The sequence below is a fragment of the Grampus griseus genome, assembly GCF_964374135.1.
Source record: "Grampus griseus genome assembly, chromosome: 4".
In the NCBI taxonomy this organism is placed as follows: Eukaryota; Metazoa; Chordata; class Mammalia; order Artiodactyla; family Delphinidae; genus Grampus; species Grampus griseus.
This window is the reverse complement of record NC_138997.1, coordinates 143232202-143255459: the sequence shown is the minus strand read 5'-3', so window position 1 is coordinate 143255459 and position 23258 is coordinate 143232202. Positions and strand designations below refer to the sequence as shown.

The window sequence follows — 23258 nt, the reverse complement described above, 5'->3', positions numbered from 1 at the left end:
TCTGCGGCTGCCGGGCTGGTCCTTGAGCTAGCAGGAAGGCCTGGGATACCCTGGTCCTAAATGCCTTGCCCAGTCCAGCCTTGGCCTGAGAGGCTGGGTGGGGGGCAGCAGGGGGGAGCTGCGATGGAGGGCAGCTGAACCCCAGCAGACTGCCCTTGCCCCCTGAAATGCCTTTCCTCTGTGCTCGCTACTTTATACCGGGGGTAGACTCCCAGTCCCTTGGTCTTCTGCAGTCTCTCCTCTCTGAGTGCAGAGTTTCATTTAGAGAAGTGATAAGAGCCTCAAAGAGACGGAAACAAGGTTCAGCCCCAGCTGCTGATGTCTTTGAGTGCCCCGCAGCCCTCTGGGCCCACCGAACTTGGGGCTTCCACTCCCATGGCCCTCCCCAACCTGCAAGGGGCGCAAACGTGCAGATGAGGAATCTACATTCCTCATCACCCAGGAATCTACATGCCCAGGGCCTCCTTCAGCCCTGTGAGGGCCTCTTTTTCCTATGCACTGAGGGAGACCCAATCATCGGAAATCCACTCTCCACGGGAGGGGCCCGCAGTGTGTGCGGGACTGGGGCTGCCCAGCTGGCCGACTCGATGAAAAGGGCTTAGGACCCAACAAGACAGCAGGGCTGGGCCCAGGGAGGCCTGCCCTAGGCGGGAAAAGATCAGCCTGCTCCAAATAACTTTCTTCAAGAAAATCCAAACACACACTTTCACGTTTTGAATAAATTTACATGTTGATTGCACTATTCTAAATGCAGATTTTTTTGGTTTTGAAGAGGAGCCCTAATTCCAAATCTGTGAAATCAAATGAGATATGGTGGTATTTGTCTTGCACTGCAGGGATTTAAAGGTACTGGGGAGGTAGACAGTTTTCAGGCTTGTGCCCCAGAGGGATCCCGGGCCCAGAGAGGGCACCTGTTCTCCTCCCCACAGCCAAGAGATATGGCAAAATGCAAATGTGAATGGGCCAGCACCCAGCTACACACCTTCCAGGGGCTCCTGGTGGCCAGAGGTGAGTCCTGGCAGTGAACGATGGCGGAAGGGCATCTCTTCTGGTTGCTCAGGCTCCCCAGAATGCTGCAAGGGTGCAGCACACAGTAGGACCTCACCATATAGCTCTTGGATGGAAGGGTGAAAAATTCTGTAATCCCATTCAGCTGGACACGGGGGAGGGTCTCCCCCTGGCTCTAGCGTCCGCTAGGCCACCCCCTGCTCTGGTGGGAAGCAGCTGAAGCTTGCAGCTGCTGGCACTCTTGGGCCTGCCTTGTCCCTCTTCCCCACCCCAGCCTCACTAGAATGGCACAAGCCCCAGCAGTTTCAGGGCCTGGGAGTCCTGCCTCTGTCCACGGTTACCCCACTGCTACCAGATCCAGGCCAAACCAGAGCCTGGGAGGTGAGGGGAACGGCTGAATCCTCGCCCTGCAGATATTCTGCAGAAGACGCCCCCCCCTCTGCCCGCACCGCCCTGGCCAGTCTCTCTCCGGCCTGCAATCCCCGCTCCCTGTCGTTGTTTGTGACCATCTATGCCAAGTTTGTAATGTGCGTTCCAGGAGCACAGACACGGCGGGGACCTCTGCACCCTGCTCGGCAGTCCCTGGAGCTCCCTCCACAGTGCTCCCCTGCGAGCTCCAGCTGGGCCTCGCCTGCAGGGCCAGTTCAACCTGACCTCCGCCTTCCCGGATCCCAGCTGCTCGACCAGGCCCCGCGCAGAGCGCCTCCTGACCCGGGAGCCTTCTCTCCGCCCCGAGGCAGGGGCGTGGGTGACCACTTAGGTGAGGGCCCTGCGGCCAGCGCGGGCTGACCCTGCGCGTGGTGCTACGGGCGCAGGGCCCGCGGGGCGGCCGGCAGGGAGCCGCCTCCCACTTCCCAGCTCCAGGGCCGCGCGGCCCGGGCTGGGGCCGCGATCGCGCGGGGCGGCCTCGCCGGCGGCGATTGGGCGCGCGGCCGTGACGTCACCACGCGCGCGCGCTCCGGACTCTGGCTCCAGGCTCCGGGCTTTCGGTTGTGCCGCCGCCTGGCGCGCGCCCGGCCGAGTAGCGGGAGCAGGGCGCGCGCCCGGCGCCGGTCTCAGGCGGCTTGCGGGGTCCCGCGCCCCCGGCCCCGGCCTGTGCCCTCGATCACCGGCCCCGGCCTGCGCCCCCGACTCCCAGCCTCCGGCCCACGCCCGCGCCACGGACCCACCACCACCGCCCCGCCCCGCCCCGCGCGGATTTGAAAAGCCCGGCCGCAGCCCCGCGAGCGCGGCAGCCAATCAGCGGCGCGCACTTTCCCGCGGCTTCTGCGAGGCGGCGGCGGCCCGGCGGCGGCGGCGGCGGGCGGGAGGCGCGGGGGCGGGGTCGGCGCCGCGCGCGGAGAGCCTCGGCCTGGCCGCGCTGCGCCCGCCGCCGCCGCCGCCGCCGCCGCCGCCGCCGCCGCCCCCTCCCCTCCCTCGGCCCTCCCTCCCTCCCTCCCCCGCGGCCCCGGCCCCGGCCCCCTCCCCGGCCGCCGCCGCCGGAGCCGCCGCACCGGAGAGCCGCCGCCGCCGGAGGATGCGCCGCACAACAGGTCACTGGCGCCGCCGGCCCAACCGCCGCGGGCCTGAGGGGCGGAGGGCTGAGGGGCTGAGGGGCCGGGCGGGCGGGCGGGCTAACGGGGCCGGGCGGGCGGGCGGGCGGGCGGGCGCGGCCATGTTGGGCCCGGCGGCCGGCGGCTGCACCTGTGCCGGCCCGCGGGCCGGCGGCCTTTGTTCGCTGCGGCGCCCAGCGGGCCGGGCCGGCCTTTGTGAGGCGCTGGCCGGGGCCGGGGCCGGGCGGCGGTGGGAGGGGCGGCCGGGGCCGGGGAGGCGCTTTTTGTCTGCGGAGGGTCCGGGTGACACTCGGACGCCGGCCGTTGGTCAGCGCGGGCGCCCGGAGCCCCGGGCCTTGGCAGGTGGAGGCGCGGGGACCCCGCCCGGGGCTGCCGGCCCTCGGCCCCCGCGCTTGGCCAGACGGCGGCCCCGAGGCCCCGGCCGCGCAGCGGAGCGGCCCGGCCGCACGGCCGACTCTGCCCCACTCGCCAGAAGGGCGGTTTAAAATCTCGGCGTTTAAGCGATGCTGCTGCTCTCGACTCTGGGCAGAAGGCGCAGGACCCGGTGCAGCCTTAGTTTTTTCTCCCTCTCGCCGATGCCGGGACGTGAGTGGTCACAGGTTTGACATGCGGGGGGAAACTTGGTCTCACTGGGACGTTAATCATTCTTAGGCAGGTAATTAGGGCTCCGGGGTGTGTGCGCGTGTGCGCGTGTAGCAGAACAGGGGACCCATTCGGTTAGGGTGACTTCAGAGCGAGGTTAGGGAAGTTCTTCAGGACTGACAGCCCGCGCTCAGACTTTCAAGGCCTTGACTTTTAAATGACTTAAACGCCAAGATGTGTGTTCCCTAATCACTAAACAACTTAAAAACCTCACGTTGCTACCACGCGTCGATTATACCGACTCTTACTTTATGTATTTTAAAATGAGATTATTAAGATGGAAAATAAGTTAGGAGCCATCTCATGTATGAAGCTGGGAATTTAACTCTTTTATTTTCCCAATTGTTTTAAATATCCTCGTTACATATTTAAATGTGACGAGAGCACCATTAAAGAAGCACAGCTCTAATCAGCACCACGAGGGAAACAAGTCCTGGGAGCACAGCCCTTTCCTGGCGTGGTTGGTGTGCTCCTGTACCTCACCACCGACCGTAGTTCAAATCTAAACTGCCGACTGGAAGTGAAGAGGACTCATGCCTTAAGCACGATTACTTTGAGTCATTTCCTTTCCTTTTCTTCCATTTTCTCAGACGCCCAGCAGCCTTCAATTTTGGGCCAGTGGTTGGTAAAGTGAGGACTTTCTGCAGGGTTGTGAGTTTGCGTAAGCTTTTGTGAAGAACTGTGATCTATGTAGTACAAAAATCCTCCCCTCCTGACGGCATTACTACAGATCAGGCTGGCCTGGGATTCCAGTGGTAAACATTCCAATTTAAGAGTATTAGAAAAATAACTTTCTGAGTTTCAAAAAATGATGGGCATGGGACTTCCCTGGCGGTCTAGTGGTTAAGACTCTGTGCTTCCAGTTCAGGGGGCACGGGTTCAATCCCTGGTCGGGGAACTAAGATCCCGCACGCAGTGTGGCATGTCCAAAAAAGTAAATAAAAAATAAAAAGTGATGGGCAGTTTATTATTCTGTGTGCACTTTTATGATATATTCATATGTAACGTCTAAACTACCATAATTTGAAATTTGTGGAGACACAGAACAAAACAGTAAGGTAAACAGGCTACCACGTGTGGCTACTAGGCTTATGGTTTTTATTCAGCCGATTTACACAGGGCCGTTAAAATAGTACCTGCTCAAATGTGAGGAATCAGATGGGGAGAATAAGTCAGAATTGTGAGAAGTTAGGAATTAGAGACCCTGTGGCCTAGTTATGGAAGAGTGGGCCAAGCCTTCCATTTATTCGGATGACTTCTCCTCCTACAAGTAGTACAGTTTTAAAAGGTTTACTCATATGGCAGAATGGAAGCTGATTAGTTACTTTTTTACGGTTTGATGCTTCAGTGTAAAACATGTAAAAATAGGTGGAGTTATACTTACTAAGAAGTGCTGGTGAGAGGATAGAAAACACTAATAAAATGTGTGCTATATGAGATACAGGATTGCCACTGAGCACACACATTCGAGATGGGTGTGCTAAGATGCTGAAGTTCCACATTTATTTTGCCCTGCCCTTTCTAAGCTACACAAGTGACCTTCCTAAGGAAACACTTTAATCGATCAGTGGGAGCTGAAGATACAAGGCTTTTCCCATGCATATTCTAGTGTGCAGTGTTTGGTTGGTTGGTTGGTGTTGTTTTGGGTTGGACTGCTTGGCTGTAGAATGATGCAGGTTTGGATAAGCATCTTAGTCTTCTGAGCTTCACTCTTATCTCTGCTGGACTGCACTAAATGTGTCCTTGTTCCCCAAATATGTGGTGCCCTGTCCTGACCCAGGCCTCTGCATGGACTGTTGTTGGGTGTGGACCACTGCTTGTCCTCCCTTTTGAGCACAGAGGACCCAGCCCTTCAGTGGCCATATGTGACTTTTCTCTCCTGTTGGAGAGCTCTTGAGGTAGGACTCTTATAGCCTTGGGCAGCCTGGCCTCTGCTGGTGCCTTCTCATGGCAGGCACTCAGTGAATGCTGAATAAATAAATGGGCATATGACTTGGGATAAACAACCCATTTTAATGCCAGCATGTGGCCTGTTTGTCTCTCTTTTTTGTAAGTCATGTTGGAGCAGAAAGGGACCCTCTGGAAGAAGCTGAGTATGGAAAGTAAGGGGCTGGCCTAAGGTCACCCTACTTTAATTGGGGAGCTAAGACACTGTTTGCTAGGCAGGGCTGTTTCTTTTCCTTTTCTCATCATAGGTTACTCAAATGTTAAATCAAAATTAACTATGAAATATTGCAAACAAATAATAGAGTAGACCTGTGTCCACCACCAGGATGAATCAAGAAGTGATGTTTCTACTGTACTTATCTGTATCCCTGGGCAAAGTAAAAAGAATATAAAGTACACAAAAGCAAGAGGTGACATGGAAATTCCCAGGATTATGCTTATACTTTACAAACTGCCTTTATGTGATTTGTTAATTTCATTTTTTAGGAACTGTTATTTACATAAAACGTATTTCTTTTGGAGAGAAAAAGACTTAAATTAGTTACCCCGGGGACTCGTCAGCATTTTGCATTTGTCTGTCGGTTGCAGTATAGCTTTTGAAGGAACTGATTTGATGAGATTTGGTTTGCTGCTTTAAAAATTCAGGCTGTCTTGAAGTAGTTTTGTTCTTGAGTTTGTCTTCCAGAAAACAAACGGCCAAAGATGAGTTTTCAAAGCATCTTAATGTCTGTAATACCTAATAGTTTCAACAAGACATACAAGGATGGAAACTGCTAAGTAGTGGTTGAGCTGAGTGCTGGCCTGCAGCTCAAAAGCCCCAGTAGTGAGACTTCCCTAGTGGGTGTGTAGAGAAACAATGTTTTATCTTACTGGAGGAGTTGGGAGCTCAATTTTTTTTTAAGATTTATTATTTATTTATTTTATTTATTTTTGGCTGCCTCAGGTCTTAGTTGTGGCACATGGGATCCTTGCTGAGACATGCGGGATCTTTCGTTGTGGTGCACGGGTTTTCTCTTCTCTAGTTTTGGTGTGCAGGATCCAGGGCGTGCGGGCTCCAGAGCGCGTGGGCTCTGTAATTTGTGGCACGCGGGCTCTGTAGTTGAGGCGCGCGAGCTCAGTAGTTGTGGCACGCGGGCTCAGTTGCCCTGCGGCATGTGGGGTCTTAGTTCCCTGACCAGGGATCGAACCCACATCCCTGCATTGTAAGGTGGATTCTTTACCACTGGACCACAGGGAAGTCCTGGGAGCTCAATTTTTAAGTTGACTGGCTTGTCATAGAAAGAATTGATGATCTGGATGAAGTGTGTCATGCTGTTAAGGGTATGTTTATGTCAGCAGTTTTCACATCTTGGTGAGTTTTTCCCTTGGGCTGTGCTGCTGGTTACATAGGTGGACAGATCAGAAAGCATGTCTCTGACTCCAGTTGTGCGACCCTCGCTCAGCTCTCCACACCCTGCCTAGTCTGTCTAAAACGCACGTGTGATCATGTGAGGCCCCTTCTCCAGGAGCTCCAGTGCCCTTTGGGGTTCAAGACCAATCTCTCACTGGGTTTTCTGCCTCTCACTGTACTTCTTTTTTTTTTTTAGATTGTTTTTTTTTTTTAATTTTATTATATTTTTTATTTTTGGCTGTGTTGGGTCTTCGTTGTTGCGCGCGGGCTTTCTCTAGTTGCAGTGAGCGGGGGCTGCTCTTCATTGCGGTGCTTGGGCTTCTCATTGTGGTGGCTTCTCTTGTTGTGGAGCACAGGCTCTGGGGTGCACAGGCTTCAGTAGTTGTGGCTCGTGAGCTCTAGAGCACAGGCTCAGTAGTTGTGGTGCCTGGGCTTAGTTGCTCTGCAGCATGTGGGATCGAACCCGTGTCCCCTGCATTGGCAGGCGGATTCTTAACCACTGCACCACGAGGGAAGTCCCCTGCACTTCTTATTTTGATCTCACCTGACCTCTTCAGCCCATCTGTTGCTGCCATGCTTTTTCCTTGGGCCTTGGCACGGTCAGTTTTTGCCCCTGCTCTCCCCTGTGACCCCCATACACACACTTACACTTCAGTGCATGTGTGGGCACAGCTGGCTTTTCGTATTAATTCCTTCTCATTCAGCTCTCAGCTTGCACCTCACTCCTAGAAAACGACCCCAGACTCCCTGCCGGTCTTGGGAGCCCTTGTAGGTGTGTCTTGAACACTTTGTGCTTCGCTCACCTTTGCACACTGCATTCTCACTCTGCTCCAGCCATTCTGGCCTCTGGCCTGCCTCAGGTACTGCAGCCATGCTGCTGTACCTGCTATTCCTTCTACTTGGACACCTGCCTGGCTTCCTCTCTACCTGCCTTTAGGTCTTTGCTCAAACCTCCCCTTCTCAGGCACCGTCCCTGACCACTGATTTCAGACACCCTCTTGCTGTCTGGCTCTGCCCATCTGCTGTAGCTTCTTTTCCATGACTTTTATCCTCTGACATTCTGGGTGTTTTCCTTATTTGTCTGCCTGCCTGACTGCATCAAGATGTCTATAAGGGTGGAGATTTTTCTCTTTTTGGCTCTACTTACTGTGATACCTCCAGTGCCTAGGACAGTACCCTAATGACTGTCAGACATTGAGTGACTGCTTGCATGAACAGACTCTCAGCCCCTTGTGTGCTGGCTCACGTATAAGAAGTGGTGTGGATAAAGGGGATTGGCGTAGGCGTGCTTGCCCTAGTGTGAGGTTGGCAAGGTGGAGGGCCATGGGCAGGTGAGAGAGGTCAGAGAGGAGGCTCATAGACCACTGCTAGAGAACGGTGGCCTTACCCAGGCGCAGGAGGTGGGGTAGGAAGAGTGAACAGATGCAGGAGAGAGGGCTGTAGTGGCATTGATGGGCTGGGGTGCAGCATGGGGGCTCAGAATAAGAGGGGAGGGTTGGGGACTTCCTGGTGGCGCAGTGGTTAGGAGTCCTCCTGCCAATGCAGGACACATGGGTTTGAGCCCTGGTCCGGGAAGATCCCACATGCCAAGGAGCAACTAAGCCTGTGCGCCACAACTACTGATCCTGTGCTCTAGAGCTCAAGAGCCACAACTACTGAGCCCACGTGCCACAACTACTGAAGCCCATGCGCCTAGAGCCTGTGCTCCGCAACAGGAGAAGCCACCACAGTGAGAAGCCCGTGCGCAGCAAGGAAGACTGAACACCTCCAAAAAATAAATAAATGAAATAAAATTTAAAAAGAGGCACAGGTGATCCTAATATTCACAATTTGAAAGATTGGGTGGAGAGGGCACCATTTTTATCTCCCTGTGAACTAGTGAAACTGAAGGTGGGCCTCGTTTCTGATCTACCTTGGTTCCTTCCAAAAAGAAACTGATGTCACCTACCAGCTGAAAATGTGTCTCTTGTGCCTTCCTGTTCACCCAGAAGAGGAAGCCTTAGGTCTTGAGCGTGGCGTGTGGCCCCTTTGTGTTTTCTAGCATCTTTGCTCCCTGGCCCCTTGTAGCTGCTCTGAGATCTCATCGCCATGCTGCTGCCCCTCGGGGATGAGCTGTGCTCCATCTCACGGTCCTTGCATTGCTGTGGCTCCTTCCTAAGGTGTCCCAGTTGGCCTTGCTGAGCTGCTCTTACAGCTCCACCTTCATTTGTTTCCTCTAGTGTTGCCGACGCTGCGCCCATGGCACTAGGTGTGTTTGGTTTTCTGTTCCCAGGTTGGTTGTTCCTCTGAGCACCAGGCCCTGTCATGGCAGCATGTTGCACATAAGACTGTCTGTGCTGTCTCTATATAAATAGGAGGGTGGGCCAGTGTATTTTGTTAGTTAGTATGGCAGTCTACTTCTGGGGACATTTCTTCATTCACTGAGAATTAAGAAATTAGCTGTGTTCCAATGATGAGCCAAAACACCCATGTCCTTGGTCTCATGGACTTGACAGACCTGTGAGAGGGATGAAACAGGAGAAACGGTGGACAAAAGATTGCATCTTTGAAAAATCTGTAACAGGGGACATGGGTTCGATCCCTGGTCCGGGAAGATCCCACATGCTGCAGAGCAGCTAAGCCCGTGCGCCACAAGTACTGAGCCTGTGCTCTAGAACCCGCGAGCCACAACTACTGAGCCCACACACCTAGAGCCCGTGCTCCACCAAAATGAGAAGCCTGTGCACCGCAACGAAGACTAGCCCTGCTCGCCGCAAGTGGAAAAAGCCCGCGCGCAGCAGCGAAGACCCAACACAGCCATAAATAAATAAATTTATTTTAAAAAATAACAAAAAGAAAAAAAGAAAAACCTGTGAAATAGTCTTGCTAAATAACTGAACCTGAAACTGATCAGGCCTTTACCTCCCACAAGCAATTAATGGGGATATGGGGGTGGGGAAAGGAACACATTACACTGTGGGATTGCCACTGGCGGAGCTCAGAACGTGGGGACCTGCAGGACCAGTGACCAGGTCTCTTCCACGAGGAAAAAGAAGGGGGATGTGGACAAGAGGCTGATTGCACTACGGAGGGCTTATGTGCATCCAGGACGGGCCAGTTAGTTAGAGATGTGACTCAACACTGTTTATGATATTTGGGACAGTTAGAAATTGGAACACTGACTCAATTTGTCATTAAGGAATTCTTTTTTTTTTTTTAGCTGCCATAGTGGTTTGGTTTTGTTTAAGAAAAGAATTTGTACCTTGTAGGCATGCATACAGAATTTATCAAAGAAATGATACACCATCTGCGATTGGCTTCACAGTTCTGTGGAAAGGGAGCCGTGAGGGTGTGGCTGGATCAGGGCTGGTGTGGGGTGATGGTGGTGCGGTCCATGGGCCCTGCTTGTTCTCTCTACCTTTATGTGTGTTCAGAATTCTCCCTGACGAAGGAAGAAAAGTCACGAAGGAGAGGTTGGGTACATTTAGTACATCTATAAGGAGATTATGCCTAACTGTGGGTTGGGTGTCAGGAAGGACTTCCTGACGGGACTGAGGCTGGAGCAGAGAGCAGAAGAGGCCTTGGTAGAGGGTGGGCTTGGTAAGGGTGGTGTGGCTGTTCTAGATGAGGGAGCAGGCAGTGCAGAGAGCCTGTGACGGGAGTGGACAGAAGGCTGACGAGGCTGGAGCTGAGGGTGAGGGAGCTATGTGTAGACCCAGGCTGCAGGGGTGGGGCAGGGCAGGCTCTCTGAGGCTGTAGTAAGGCTTTTCATCCAGAGAGCAATGTGAGGCCCTTGAGGGTTTTAAGCGTGTGTGTGTGTGTGTGTGTGTGTGTGTGTGTGTGTGTGTGTGTGTGTGTGTGGCAGAGGGAGACGGACATGAATCTGTTTGCTTTGGGAAGTGCGTTTCTTGGAGTCCTCTCTAAGTTGGTGGTGGGAGGATTCCGGAGAGGGAAGAGGGTGCAGGAGACCGGCCTGCGCTCACTGTGTGTTCGGGTTAGAATCTTTCCAGCTGTCCCTGCTTTGGGTGCCTTGTAGGACTGAACAGCTCTGCCCCGTTGAAATTTGGCGCGGCCACGTGATTTGCTTTGGACAATGAAAAGGGACGCGTCATCTCTGACTGGGCGCTCTGAGAGTCGCGTGCTTCCATGATGTCCCTTTCTCCTTCTCACTGTGGAAGCGCATGATACGCACTATGAGCATGAGGGAAACCTCTGGGTTGAGCCAGGTTGCGGCCCCGCAACCTAGTCCAGGGGTTCTCAGTGGTCCCCAGACTGACAGCATCTGTCACCTGGGAACTTCTTAGACACGCGTATTGGGGCCCACCCTAGACCTACTGAGTCCTAAGCTCTGGGGTGGGGCCGGTGCCCTCCGATGCCCGCGGAGTGGAGCGCTGCTGCCTCGGGTCTGCTGGCTGGTCAGCCGGCTCGGGGCCTGTGGTGCTGGTGCAAGGTGGAGGTGGCCCGCCAGCAACGGGCTTCTGGCTGTGACAGGAGGAGCCCGCCTCGTCAGGTCAGCCGGGGCAAGAGCTCTGCAGGAAAAGGGCTGAGGCCTGTGGGCTGGGGGGGAGGGACGGCATAGGGAGAGTGTCGGTGACGGCCCTGAGTTTTGTCTGACGAAAGCAGACAGGTAGAAGCGCCACTCACTGTCTAGACAGTATTTTTGTAAGCGTTACATTTACTTGGGTTTCGAGGTTCGGGAGCAAGGAAAAGCCTATTGAGGAATTTAAAAAATTTTCATTGAGTCCTTGACTCACATATCAGTTTCTCACGTTGATCGCCCCACTTGTCATCGTGCCCTTTCTGCTCTCCTGACCCCCAGTCTTGCTGTCCCCCATCTGCCCCCACTCGAGTGGAAGCTCTTGCTCCTGGCGGTGCCCCCAGGACTGCGCGGCTCCTGCCCGCGCTCCACCGCCTGGACTGGCCTGTGTGTCGGCGCCGCGGCCGCCCCTGTGCCGTGTCGGGGAGCAGGCAGCCCACTCCAGGCCTGCGTGTGACGCGGAGGGGTGTGTGGTCTGTCCTTGTGACCCGCGGGCTGGGCCCTGCCCCAGGCCCCTGGCTTCTCAGCTGCTGGATTCTTTCTGGGGCGGGGGGAGGCGGGCGCTGGCCTGAGCACGGGGAGGAGCTGGCGGGCTTCAGGCTGCTTCCTCTTCCTCAGCTGCGGAAGGAAGGCTTGTTTTGGGGGAGCGGCACCGCGCAGAAGGAGAGCCGCAGGGGAGGCATGGAGGACGGTGCATGTCAGGGTTTTCTCCCTTTTGCCCTGCATCTGAAGTTGTGTACCTTATTTGTGGAAGATGAGTTGGGATTGAGCGTCACGTTAACAGCTTATTGGATTCGTTTTTGTTGCGTTCTGAAACCTATATAAAAGAGTATTTATTTCTTACAACTCAACTTCTTATAACTTCTTCGAAAACAGTATCGGTAGCTCCTGTTTGTCCAGCGCGGAGGCCAAGCTTGGGTGCATTTCTCGGATGCCAGTATGCTCTTGGCTGCTTTAGGGGTTTCTGTGAATTAACAGTTACGTCAGCACAGGGTCAGAGCACACCATAGGTAATTACCCTCTCCGCTTCCTCTGGAGAGGGGCCCTGTTCATTTTTGTAGGTTGGTAGACCTCTGAGACGGAGGAAGTCTGTGTCTTGATGGCCCACTAGGAATGAAACGTGTTTCCATAGGACCTTGCCCTGGCTTTACAGCTCTGCCTCTCGAGGACGCTGAGGTAACTCCTTGGGGCCGGGCACAGCACCCTGGGTGTTTGGGTGGAGCCTGGCCCCTGTTCTTGGCTGTGCCCTCGTTGTGGGCTTGTCTCCTAGAAGCCATTGCTGCTTCCCTGGGTCTGTACCAACTGCTTCTCTTGTTCTCTGCTATTGGCTGGAGGTCTCAGAGCTGGTCCTTCAGCTGGTGCCCAGATCCTGGCACCTTCTCACCTCTCTCCTCCCTTAGTGAGTTCCCAGCACGGGAATGATGTAGTAGAAACTGAGTTGTGAATTCCAGCCTAGAGTTTATAGAAATCTTATTTTCAAGGATGTGCAGTTTCTTGACACATCATCAAGGAAAAATAGAAAGCTTAATTATTATTAATTTTATAATCAGAAAGTACATTTTATGGAAAATCTGTAATAACTACAGTCTTACCAACCAAATGTTTAGGTGTATTTCCAGTTTACCTTTTCATTGATCAGACGGAACCAGGTGCCCTAAAGACAGTTTCCTCTGCGAGGGTCATGTCAAACGGTAACAGTCTAGGTAACTATTCCAAGGAGACAACTGCTCTGCTCTTCCAGCTGTTTCTTGTGGTATCTATCTGTACTTAAAAAAAAAAAACTTCCTAATTTTGCTGAGCTGAGAACTTTGCGGTTTACATGTCATGTGTTAAGTTCTGTCTACAGGAGATAAGGATTTAGCTTTCTTTCCCGCTGGCCTCCCACTTCCCCTTCCCCAGCTCTTCCCAATATTGTGGTGTCTGGGTTATCTATTCCTCCCTGATAAGCTATTCCAGAACTTAGTGGCTGAAAGCACAACAACATTTATTTGTTTACAGTTTTGCAGTTTGGACGTTGTATGCCAGGGTTAGCTTGTGTCTGCTCTTGTGGTGTCAGTTTGTTTCCTGTGTCTGTGTGTTGGAATTGGCTGTTGGCCACGGTCCACCATTCTCCCCAACATAGGCCTCCGTGAGGCTGCTTGGGCCTCCTCATAGCATGGTGGCTGGTTCCTGAAGGAGGAAGTGAAGTTGCCAGTCCTTTTATTTTTTTCTTATTTTTATTTTTTTACTTTTAGGCCGTACCATGCAGCTTGTGGGATCTCAGCTCCCCGACCAGGGATTGAACCTGGGCCATGGCAGTGAAAGCCTGGAATCCTAACCACTAGGCCATCAGGGAACTCCCTGTCTGCCAGTCCTTTTTTTTTTTTTTTCTTTTTGCGGTACGCGGGCCTCTCACTGCTGTGGCCTCTCCCGTTGCGGAGCACAGGCTCCGGACACGCAGGCCCAGTGGCCATGGCTCACAGGCCCAGCCGCTCCGCGGCATGTGGGATCCTCCCGGACCGGGGCACGAACCTGTGTCCCTTGCATCGGCAGGCGGACTCTCAACCACTGTGCCACCAGGGAAGCCCTGCCAGTCCTTTTAAAGGCGAGGCTGGCTCTGGTCTGGCATCACTTTTGCCATATTCAGTTGGTGGGAGCAGTCACAGGCCCAGGCCAGAATCAAGAATGTGGAGAAATAGATTTTATCTCTTGGTGGGGGAATTACAATAAATTTTTGGCCATCTTTATTTTATTTTTTTAGTTTTTAGAATTTCCAGTTGCCTTTCTTCTTGCAACATCTTTTTCTTTTTTTAATATTTATTTATTTTGCTGCGTCGGGTCTTAGTTGTGGTATGTGAGATCTTCTTCTTGCGGCACGTGGGCTCAGTAGTTGTGGTGCACGGGCTTAGTTGCCCTGTGACATGTGGGATCTTAGTTCCCCAACCAGGGATCGAACCCGCGTCCCCTGCATTGGAAGGTGGATTGTTAACCACTAGACCACCAGGGAAGTCCCTGCTTTTAAATTCTTATCCTCATGGTAAGTTTTCCTCACACGTCTGATGGCCTTCGACTGCAGGCCCACTGTTGAGACGGAGGTCTGGGAGCTGACGGCAGGTCCTGGGTGGAGGCTTCACTGAGGGCCAATTGGTCAGAACCCACCGTCAGTATCAGCAGGTGTTTTCCCTAGATCTTGGCAAGTGTCCTCGTGCTGGCTGTGTCTTGTAGTTCACTGCCTTGAGCGCCCCCTCCGGTGTGCCCTGTCCTTAGACTACACTCCGGTTCTTCTGCTGGGGTGGGGCTGGTTGCCAGGCCGTGGGTGGGGTGGGTCAGGGACTGCGCGTTATGTGGACTTCGATCCAGTTCTTTTGACTTAGGGTTCCCAGTGTGTGCAGCACATGCCCCTGCTATGTGCAGTGACTTATCGTTATGCATTAGGCATGTGTTAGAATTAGAATAGGAAAATACATTACAGACATGTGAATGATACAACTTAATATGTTTAATACCTTTCCTATTCAACAGAAGATTTGATAGGTTACAAACTGAGATAAGATTAACCTAAAATTCATCAATTAAACTATTTTAAAGTATATAATTCGTTGGTTTTGTAGTACATTCTCAGTGGTGGTTAATGCAACCATCACCACTATCCAATTCCCGAATATTTTCGTCATTTCAGTGAGAAGCCTGGTGCCTATTGGGCAGTCACTCCCCATTTCCCCTTGTCCCCCAGCCCCTGGCAACCACCATTCTACTTTGTCTCCGGATTTGCCTATTCTAGACATTTTATATGAATAGAATCACGTAGTATGTGGCCTTTTGTGACCGGCTTTTTTCTCTCAGCACAGTGTTCTCAAGGTTCATCTGTGTTGTATCATGTCTCCGTACTTCATTCATTTAAAAAAAATTTTTAATTTTTTGCTACATTGGGTCTTCGTTGCTATGCACGGGCTTTCTCTAGTTGTGGCGAGCGGGGGCTACTCTTTGTTGCGGTGCGCGGGCTTCTCATTGCGGTGTCTTCTCTTGCTGTGGAGCACGGGCTCTAGGCACGCAGGCTCAGTAGTTGTGGCTCACAGGCTCTAGAGCGCAGGCTCAGTAGCTGTGGTGCATGGGCTTAGTTGCTCCGAGGCATGTGGGATCTTCCCGGACCAGGGCTCAAACTTGTGTCCCCTGCATTGGCAGGCAGATTCTTAACCACTGTGCCACCAGGGAAGCCTACTTCATTCATTTTTATGACTGAATATCCCACTGTATGGATAGATCACACTTCTTTTTTTTCCCTGCCGCGTGGCATGTGGCATCTTAGTTCCCCCACCAGGGATTGAACCTGGGCCCCTGGCAGTAGAAGTGCAGAGTCCTAACCACTGGACTATCAGGGAAGTCCAGATCACTTCTTCTTTTATCTGTTTATCAGTTGTTGGACATTGGGTTGTTTTTTGAATAATTCTGTGAAAATTCTTGTACAAGTTTTTGTGTGAACATGTTTTCAATTCTGTCTTGGGTAGATCCTAGGAGTGGAATTGCTGGGTCACATGGCAGCTAAGGAACTTCTCGATTGTTTCCCGCTGCAGTTGCACCACTTTCCATACCCCTGGCAGTGTGTAAGGGGTCCAAAGATTTGTCATATTACACTGAGAAGATAGAGGGAACAGACAGGCATGGAGTCAGGGAAGATAGCAACTCATGCATCGTCATAAGGTTAAGGTTGGGGCCGCGGGGAGAGAGGCACACAGGTGGTGGGCCCAAGGCTGACCCTGAGCTTGTCTGTGGTTCCAAGCTTCTTTGCAGTGAAAACAAAACAAAACAAGGAATAGGTCAGTTATAAAGTCTTTACTGTCATAGGTGCATTTCTGCAGAAGAAGCAAGACTTCTGCTGTGAGTCAATTCTAAATTCCATAAAATAAAGCTTCTCAGTAGAGAGTTCTTACGGAGTAATGGAGCCGTCACTGCCCTCAGCCCCTGTTCTGTAGCAGACTCTGTACTGATCTCATTGTTCTTTACAGAGAGCTCTTTGCTGTGAGACTGGAGGTCCTGTCATCATTCAGTGAAGGTGGGACCAAGATCTATTCCAGGTAGATTAGTGTGAAATGTTGGGAACAAAGGGAATGTTAGGAAATGTGTGTGTGTGTTTTAACCGTACTTGCAAACTTGACTTTTCCATCTAAGTCTCTCTTCTGCCTCCAGAAGAAGGACTGGAGCTTGGTCCCTGTCCTGGCTGGGCTCTGGGGGACGTCCTGAAGCCCTTCCTGCTGTCCAGCATTGAGACTTCTCCCTGATGCCTCTGCTCAGATTCGCAGAATGGACTCAGCGGGCTGCAGCTGGATTTCTGAGCAGCCGAGAGAGTGGGGCCTCGTGTGCCCGAGGTCGGAGCCCCGGGGAAGGGAGTTTGGGGGTTGCTCCAGTGACTCTTCCTGCCACTTTTCCATCCTCCACCCCATCTTTCTCCTTCCTCTTTCCCTAATGTTATATCTGTATTTTAAAATCTCTGTCTCTCCCCTCTGGAATATTAGCTCCACAAGAATAAGGTACACGCTTTGTTTACTGCTGTGTCTCCAAATGTTGGGACAGGGCCTGTGCTCCTTGACTAGTTTTCAGTGTTGAGTGTTGTCATTCAGGTCACCTTTCCCTTCTTTTGAGAGTGGTGCCTTTCCCTTTATGTTGGAGACCCCTCCTCTGTTCCATGTGGCCCTGCAGGGGCTGCCTAGCCCCCCCAGCCACTTACTGTGTCAGCTCATGTTGTAGGAGGCCTGTGAAATGTAAGGGATTAATTATATAGTTCTTAAAGCTTATTACAGGAAGCAGCAAGATGATGCTCGGCTCTCCCCACCCTGTTCCTGCTCCCCTTGGAAAACCACTGATAACTCTGAGCTGTTACTTTCTGTTTTAACTTCCACATTTTCATTTTTCACTTTAAGTGTGTCAGTGTTTTCTTTCCTTTGCACAATGATTGTATGTTACATTTTGTTATATTTATTTATTTTTTAAAAATCAATTAATTAATGTATTCATTTTTGGCTGCTTTGGGTCTTTGTTGCTGCACACAGGCTTTCTCTAGTCGTGGCGAGCGGGGGCTACTCTTTGTTGCTGTGTGCGGGCTTCTCATTGCGGTGGCGTCTCTTGTTGTGGAGCACGGGCTCTAGGCGCATGGGCTTCAGTAGTTGTGGCACATGGGCTCCGTAGTTGTGGCTCGCAGGCTCTAGAACGCAGGCTCAGTAGTTGTGGCGCACAGGCTTAGTTGCTCCGTGGCATGTGGGATCTCCCCGGACCAGGGCTCAAACCTGCGTCCCGTGCACTGGCAGGCGGGCTCTTAACCTCTGCGCCACCAGGGAAGCCCCACCTTTAGTTTTTAAAAAATATTTATTTATTTCTTTTTGGCTGCATTGGGTCTTTTTTTAAAAATTTATTTATTTATTTTTGGCTGTGTTGGGTCTTTGTTGCTGCGTGCGGGTTTTCTCTGGTTGCGTCAAGCGGGGGGCTACTCTTTGTTGCTGTGCGCGGGCTTCTTATTGCGGTGGCGTCTCTTGTTGCAGAGCACGGGCTCTAGGCGCATGGGCTTCAGTAGTTGTGGCACGCGGGCTCAGTAGTTGCGGCACACGGGCTCTAGAGCGCAGGCTCAGTATTTGTGGCACATGGACTTAGTTGCTCTGCGGCATGTGGGATCTTCCTGGACCAGTGCTCGAACCCGTGTTCCCTGCATTGGCAGGTGGATTCTTAACCCCTGCGCCACCAAGGAGCCCCCACCTTTTGTCATTTTAGACATTTTAAAAGAGAAAGGCTTCGTGGGCAAGAGGAGCCCCGAGCCACGGGCCTTACTCCTGCAGCAGCGTGCCTCTCGCCGAGCGACTCTTCCCCGTCAGCTTCCCCATTGTTGGCGTTTGGCGTCTCTAACTCATTCCTCTGTTGTCTTTGCCCTTGCGGGTTTACCCTTCCTTTGAAATTCCTTACTGTCATTTTAATTGGGGTTTCTGCATGGGGTGTAGGTAAATGTGAGAAAGGAGGCCTCACGTTCTTTTTAAATATAAAAATGGTTTTAGAATTACCACTCTCCCCTGTGCTCCTTCTGGGTTTATATCCTTGCTCTAGTACCTCTTTTAGCATTTCATTTGTGAAAGCGATATGTATATTAAACTCCCTTAGTTTTTGCATGTCTGAAAATACATTTTGCCTCATGTTCAGTGATAATTTAGATGAGAAATTATTTTTTCCCTTAACACATTAGAGAGGCTCCGTCATCTACTCCTATCTGTTGAGGCTGCACAAAGGTCTGTGTTTCTGGTTCTTTTCTCATGCTGAAGTCTGTGAATTAACTTATTCTTTATGGGTACTTAGGTTTTAAGGTTTTCCTTTTATCCTTCATGTTATGTGGTTTCAGAAATTATGTGTTGAGGTATTGATTTGCTTTTATTTATCTTGCTCAGAACCCTGGGTACCCTTTTAAATCTGGATACTTGAGTTTCCTTTCATCTCTGGAAAATTTCGATTATTATCCCTTTGAAAATTACCTTACCCCCATCCTCCCTCGTTTCTCCTGGAACTCCATTGGAATGTAAACTCCCTGAGGGCAGAGTATTCTTCGTGTGTGTGTATGTGTGATAACATATACATAACGAAAAATCACCATTGTGACCATTTTTAAGTGTATAGTTCAGTGGCATTAAGTACGTTCACATTATTGTGCAGCCGTCACCACCATCCACTCCAGAATTTTTTCATCTTGTGAAACTGAAACTCCCGATTAAACACTTAACTCTTCATCCTCTCCTCCCCATTCCCTTGCAGCTACCTTTCTACTTTCTGTCTCTATGAATTTGATTACTCTTGGGATCTCATATAAGTGGAACCAGGGAGTTCTCTGGTGGTCCAGTGGTTAGGACTCCGCACTTTCACTGCCGAGGGCGTGGGTTCAACCCCTGGTCAGGGAACCAGGGTCCCGCATGCCATGTGGTGAGGCCAAAAAGAAGAAAAGTGGAATGGTACACATTTGTCCTTCTGTGACCAGATTCTTTTACTTAGCATAATGTATTCACAGTTCATCCATGTTGTAGTATGTCTCAATACTTCATTCCTTTTTAAGGCTGAACAATATTCCATTATCTGGAGGTACCACAGTTTATCAATTCATTCATCTGCTGAAGGACAGCTTGGTTGCTTCCGGGTTTTGGCAATTATGAATGAAACTGCTATAAACCTTTGTGTGCACATAAGTTTTCAGCTTCCTTGGGTAAATACCAAGGAGTGGGATTGCTGAATCGTATGGTAAGAGTATGTTTAGTTTTGTGAGAAACCACCAACCTGTCTTTCCATTGTGGCTGCACCATTCGGCGTTCCCACCGGCAGTGATGAGGGTTCGCCAGCACGTGGCGCTGTCAGTGTTGTGGAGCCTGGCCGTCTGACGGGTGTGGAATGGCTGCCTTAATTACCGTGCCTTCACAGTAGGTCTTGCGGGAGGGCTCTGGGTTGTAGAACCGCCCCCTGAGCAGTTTCCCAGTTGCCTTTGCAGGGCTCTACCAGCGTCACTTATGCTAGACCCATTTTTACGTATGTTTCTTGGCTCAGGATTTGGGGCACCACAGCCTCTGAGGCAGAGTTCTCGAGGGTGATTCTGTCTCCCCAGTGGTCTCTGGTGGGTGTTTGCTGAGGGCCCAGCCCTGGGCTGGCTGGAGGTGTGGCTCAGGTGACAGCGCTGTTGCAGCTGACACTCTGGTCTGCTTTGGGTGATGCCTGTGAGCTGGAGGCTGGGTGAGAGGGTGTGGTCACTTGCCACAGCTGGAAGGTGGTAGGGCCAGATTCCAGCCCTAGAGTGGCCTCCACACTCTGCCCGGAGCCCTGCAGCTCCCCACGCCCTCCGACCGCTGCAGCTGCGCGGGAGCCCAGGCAGGCCGGGCCCTGTAAGGCTGATTGCTCTTCCCTCTTCACCTCTGGACCTGGAGATTTTGCCCTTTCCTGTTTTCAGTTAAGTGATGTAGCTAACTTTTTTTGTTAAAGAAATAATAATTTGGCTACCTTCACCAGAAATCTTCTGAAATGTGTTAAAATGGTGACGGAATGTTAATAGAGTCCCTAATGTTGAATCAGCATTTTTGGATACACCCTCTTTAGCTGTGATATCTTATTTTAATATGGTAATGACTGGGTTTGATTTATTTCTATTTTGTAATTTTTTTTTACAATCATACTCTACTGATCTTGGTCTGTAGTTCTTTTCTGTACTCATTTTTCTGGTTTTGGTATGAGAGTTATGCCAGCCTTATATAATGTTTGGGAAACTCTCCATCATTTTCCATGTTTTGGAATAATTTAAACAATAGGAATGCTGTTTTTATGTGATGAATAATACACAGCAGTCGGAAAGACTGAGCTACACTTGTTTACATCAACATGGGGGAGATCAAGCTGTGCTGATTGATGAAATCGCAGAGCACAAGTCCAGTGTGGTAGCATTGCTGCTTGGCAGGCAGCAGTTCTCTGTTCCTGGGTACCTCCCGTAGACTGGAAGGATGCGTAGTCAACTGGCGATGGGGAGAGTAAGTGGCACTTAGGGTTCCTGAAAGGCAGATGTCATCTTTGTTTTACTCATTCACCCTGAGCGAGGCTTGCGGGAGGTGGGAGCTGCAGCGGGAGCTTTGGCTTCTCGCTGTTGGACTTGGGGCTCACGGTGGGTGACGTGGGCGTGGAGAACCAGAATCCCGGGATGCTGCTGCGGGCGTGTGGTGGGCGGTGGGCGGCCTGTGGGGGTGAGCCTGGCTTCTCCCGTCTGGGAGCCCTCGGGTGCCGTGTGCCCACTGTGCCTGTCCTCGGCTCATGCATCTGCAGTTGCTGTTGTCCGGGGGTCTTCTTTTTTTCATGTCAAAAAGACATGAAGCAAATGTGGCAACATGCTGAAAACTGTCATTTTGGAGTGGTGAGTATACAAGTGTGTCCTGTTGTTCTTTGCACTTTTCTGCTTTTGAAACTTGCCCCCCCGCTACCGAATATAAGAACGATTGGCCATTGAGGCATCATCACATGAACCTAGTGAAGCTCTCTGGGCCTTTCTTTTATGGTTATTGTGGGCTCTGTAGGTTTTCTACCTCTTGGTTAGGTTTTCTATTTTTCTTGAAATGCTAGACAAAGTGAAAGATTTTCTAATTTATTGGTATAACCTTGATTGAAAAAACCAAAAACTCCTAGAAAGATCAAATTACTGGTCAGTGGCGTGCAGTGCCGTGTTGGAAGGGAAGGCGGACCCTCTCTGCGGGCCCCTGCCTTCAAGGGTTGTCCCGGGTGCAATCCTGGAAAGTAAGCAGCCCACAATCAGATTAGGAAGGGAAAAAAGACCAAACGCCCGAAGAAACAGGTACCATGAATGAAAATAAAAGCAACAACAGGAGACACAGGCCTGCAAAGACCAGATATTTAAAACAGTTATGTTTAATATATTCAAAGATTTAAAAGAAACCTGAAAATTCCAACAGGAACAAGCAATCTTGAAAATGTGGTTCACATACACGTCATGATTACCAGGGACCTAGGCCTGGAGTTAGATCCGAACCCCATGACCCTGGGTATGTTTTAAGAGAAGCCAGAAATCTGAATTTTTGTGTAAAATGTCCCAAACTTTAATTGGTGGCAACTAAAGCGTCTTGTTTATCTGTCTACTGGCTCTACTTAATATTGTTTTCTTAGCTGTTGCTCTAACTAGGGCTGCGGTTTGCATCCCTAACTCCTCACAGGCTACTTAGAGTTGATACGCCCCTGGGTGTAAAATACAAGAACCTTGCAGCTGTGTAGATAGCTCTACTCCCTTCCCCGTGCTACGGCTGCCATATGTATTGCATCTATTAAGTTATAACTCCAGTGTTATGTATTTTGCTTTAATTATTTGAATTTTAAAGAAACTAAGAGGAACAAATAGTCTTTTATATTTGCTCATATATTCGCCATTTCTGGTGGCCTTGATTTCTTCCTAAAGATCCCAGTTTCAGTCTGGTGTCATTTCTCTTCAACCTGAAGAACTTCCTTTAGCATTTCTCCTAGTGAAGATCTGATGGCAACAATTTCTTAGTTTGTATTTCTCTTAAAATGTATTTTGTCATCACTTCTGAAGGATATTTTTTCTGGATATCAAATTCCGGTTGGACAGTTGTTTTTTCCCCATTACTCAGATCGTATCTGGCTTCTGTTTCTCCTGAGAAGTAAATAATCACCCACACCACTGTTCTGTAGGTACCGGGTCTTTTTCCCTCTGACTGCTTTCCAGGGTTTCTCTTCATCTCGGTTTCTAGGCATTTCAGCTGATGTGCACCTGGTGTAGCTTCTTTTATATACATCCTGCTTGAGATTTGCTGAGCTTCTTGAACCTGTAAATTGATGTCTCACTGAATTTGGGAAGTTTTTCTGGTTATTTTTTCCCAAATATTTTTTCTTTTTTTCTTTTAAATGACTGACTTTAAAAAGAATATTTATTTGGGGCTTCTCTTGTGGCGCAGTGGTTGAGAGTCCGCCTGCTGATGCAGGGGACACGGGTTCGTGCCCCGGTCCGGGAAGATCCCACATGCCGCGGAGCGGCTGGGCCCGTGAGCCATGGCCGCTGAGCCTGCACGTCCAGAGCCTGTGCTCCGCAACGGGAGAGGCCACAGCAGTGAGAGGCCTGCGTACCGCAAAAAAAAAAAAAAAAGGAATATTTATTTTATTTATTTTCTATATTATTTTTGGCTGCATTGGGTCTTAGTTGTGGCGTGCGGGATCTTTTGTTGCAGCATGCAGGCTTCTCTCAGGTTGCGGCGTGTGGGCTCCAGAGTGCGTGGGCTCTGTAGTTGCGGCGGGCAGACTTAGTTGCTCCGTGGCATGTGGGATCTTAGTTCCCTGACCAGGGCTTGAACCTGCACCCACTGTGTTGGCAGGCTGATTCTTAAGCACTGCACCACCTGGGAAGCGCCCCAGATATTTTTTCTGTGTCATTGTTTCTCTCCTTTCCTTCTGGGTGGGAGTGGGAACCCAGACCTTTTGATGCTGGTCTATAGATCATTGAGGCTCAGTTTCTTTTCTTTCTTTTTATTTTTAATAATTTTTACTCTGTTTTTTAGATAATTTTTACTGATCTATTTTCAAGTTTCCTGACTCATATCTAATACACTTTTAAGGCCATGCAATGATTTATTTTTTTTAATTTCAGATACAGAATTTCCATTTGACTCTTTTTCATAGTTTTTGTTTCTCTGTTGCTATTTCCAGTTTATTATTT

At 50.6% G+C, this 23258-nt stretch overlaps 1 protein-coding gene across 4 annotated transcripts in view; it reads left to right on the top strand.

Moving 5' to 3' along the window:
• Nucleotides 1-2502: 2502 nt before the first annotated feature.
• Nucleotides 2503-23258, top strand: part of NSD2 (nuclear receptor binding SET domain protein 2) — a gene marked incomplete at its 3' end in the record, with an annotated part of 74149 nt that continues 53393 nt past the window's right edge. For 3 of the 4 annotated variants that reach the window (XM_082653456.1, XM_082653455.1, XM_082653458.1), the window contains exon 1: nucleotides 2503-2540. Of the gene's footprint in view, nucleotides 2541-16312; nucleotides 16399-23258 lie in introns of those variants that run through there. The other variant, XM_082653457.1, reaches the window with a different exon arrangement.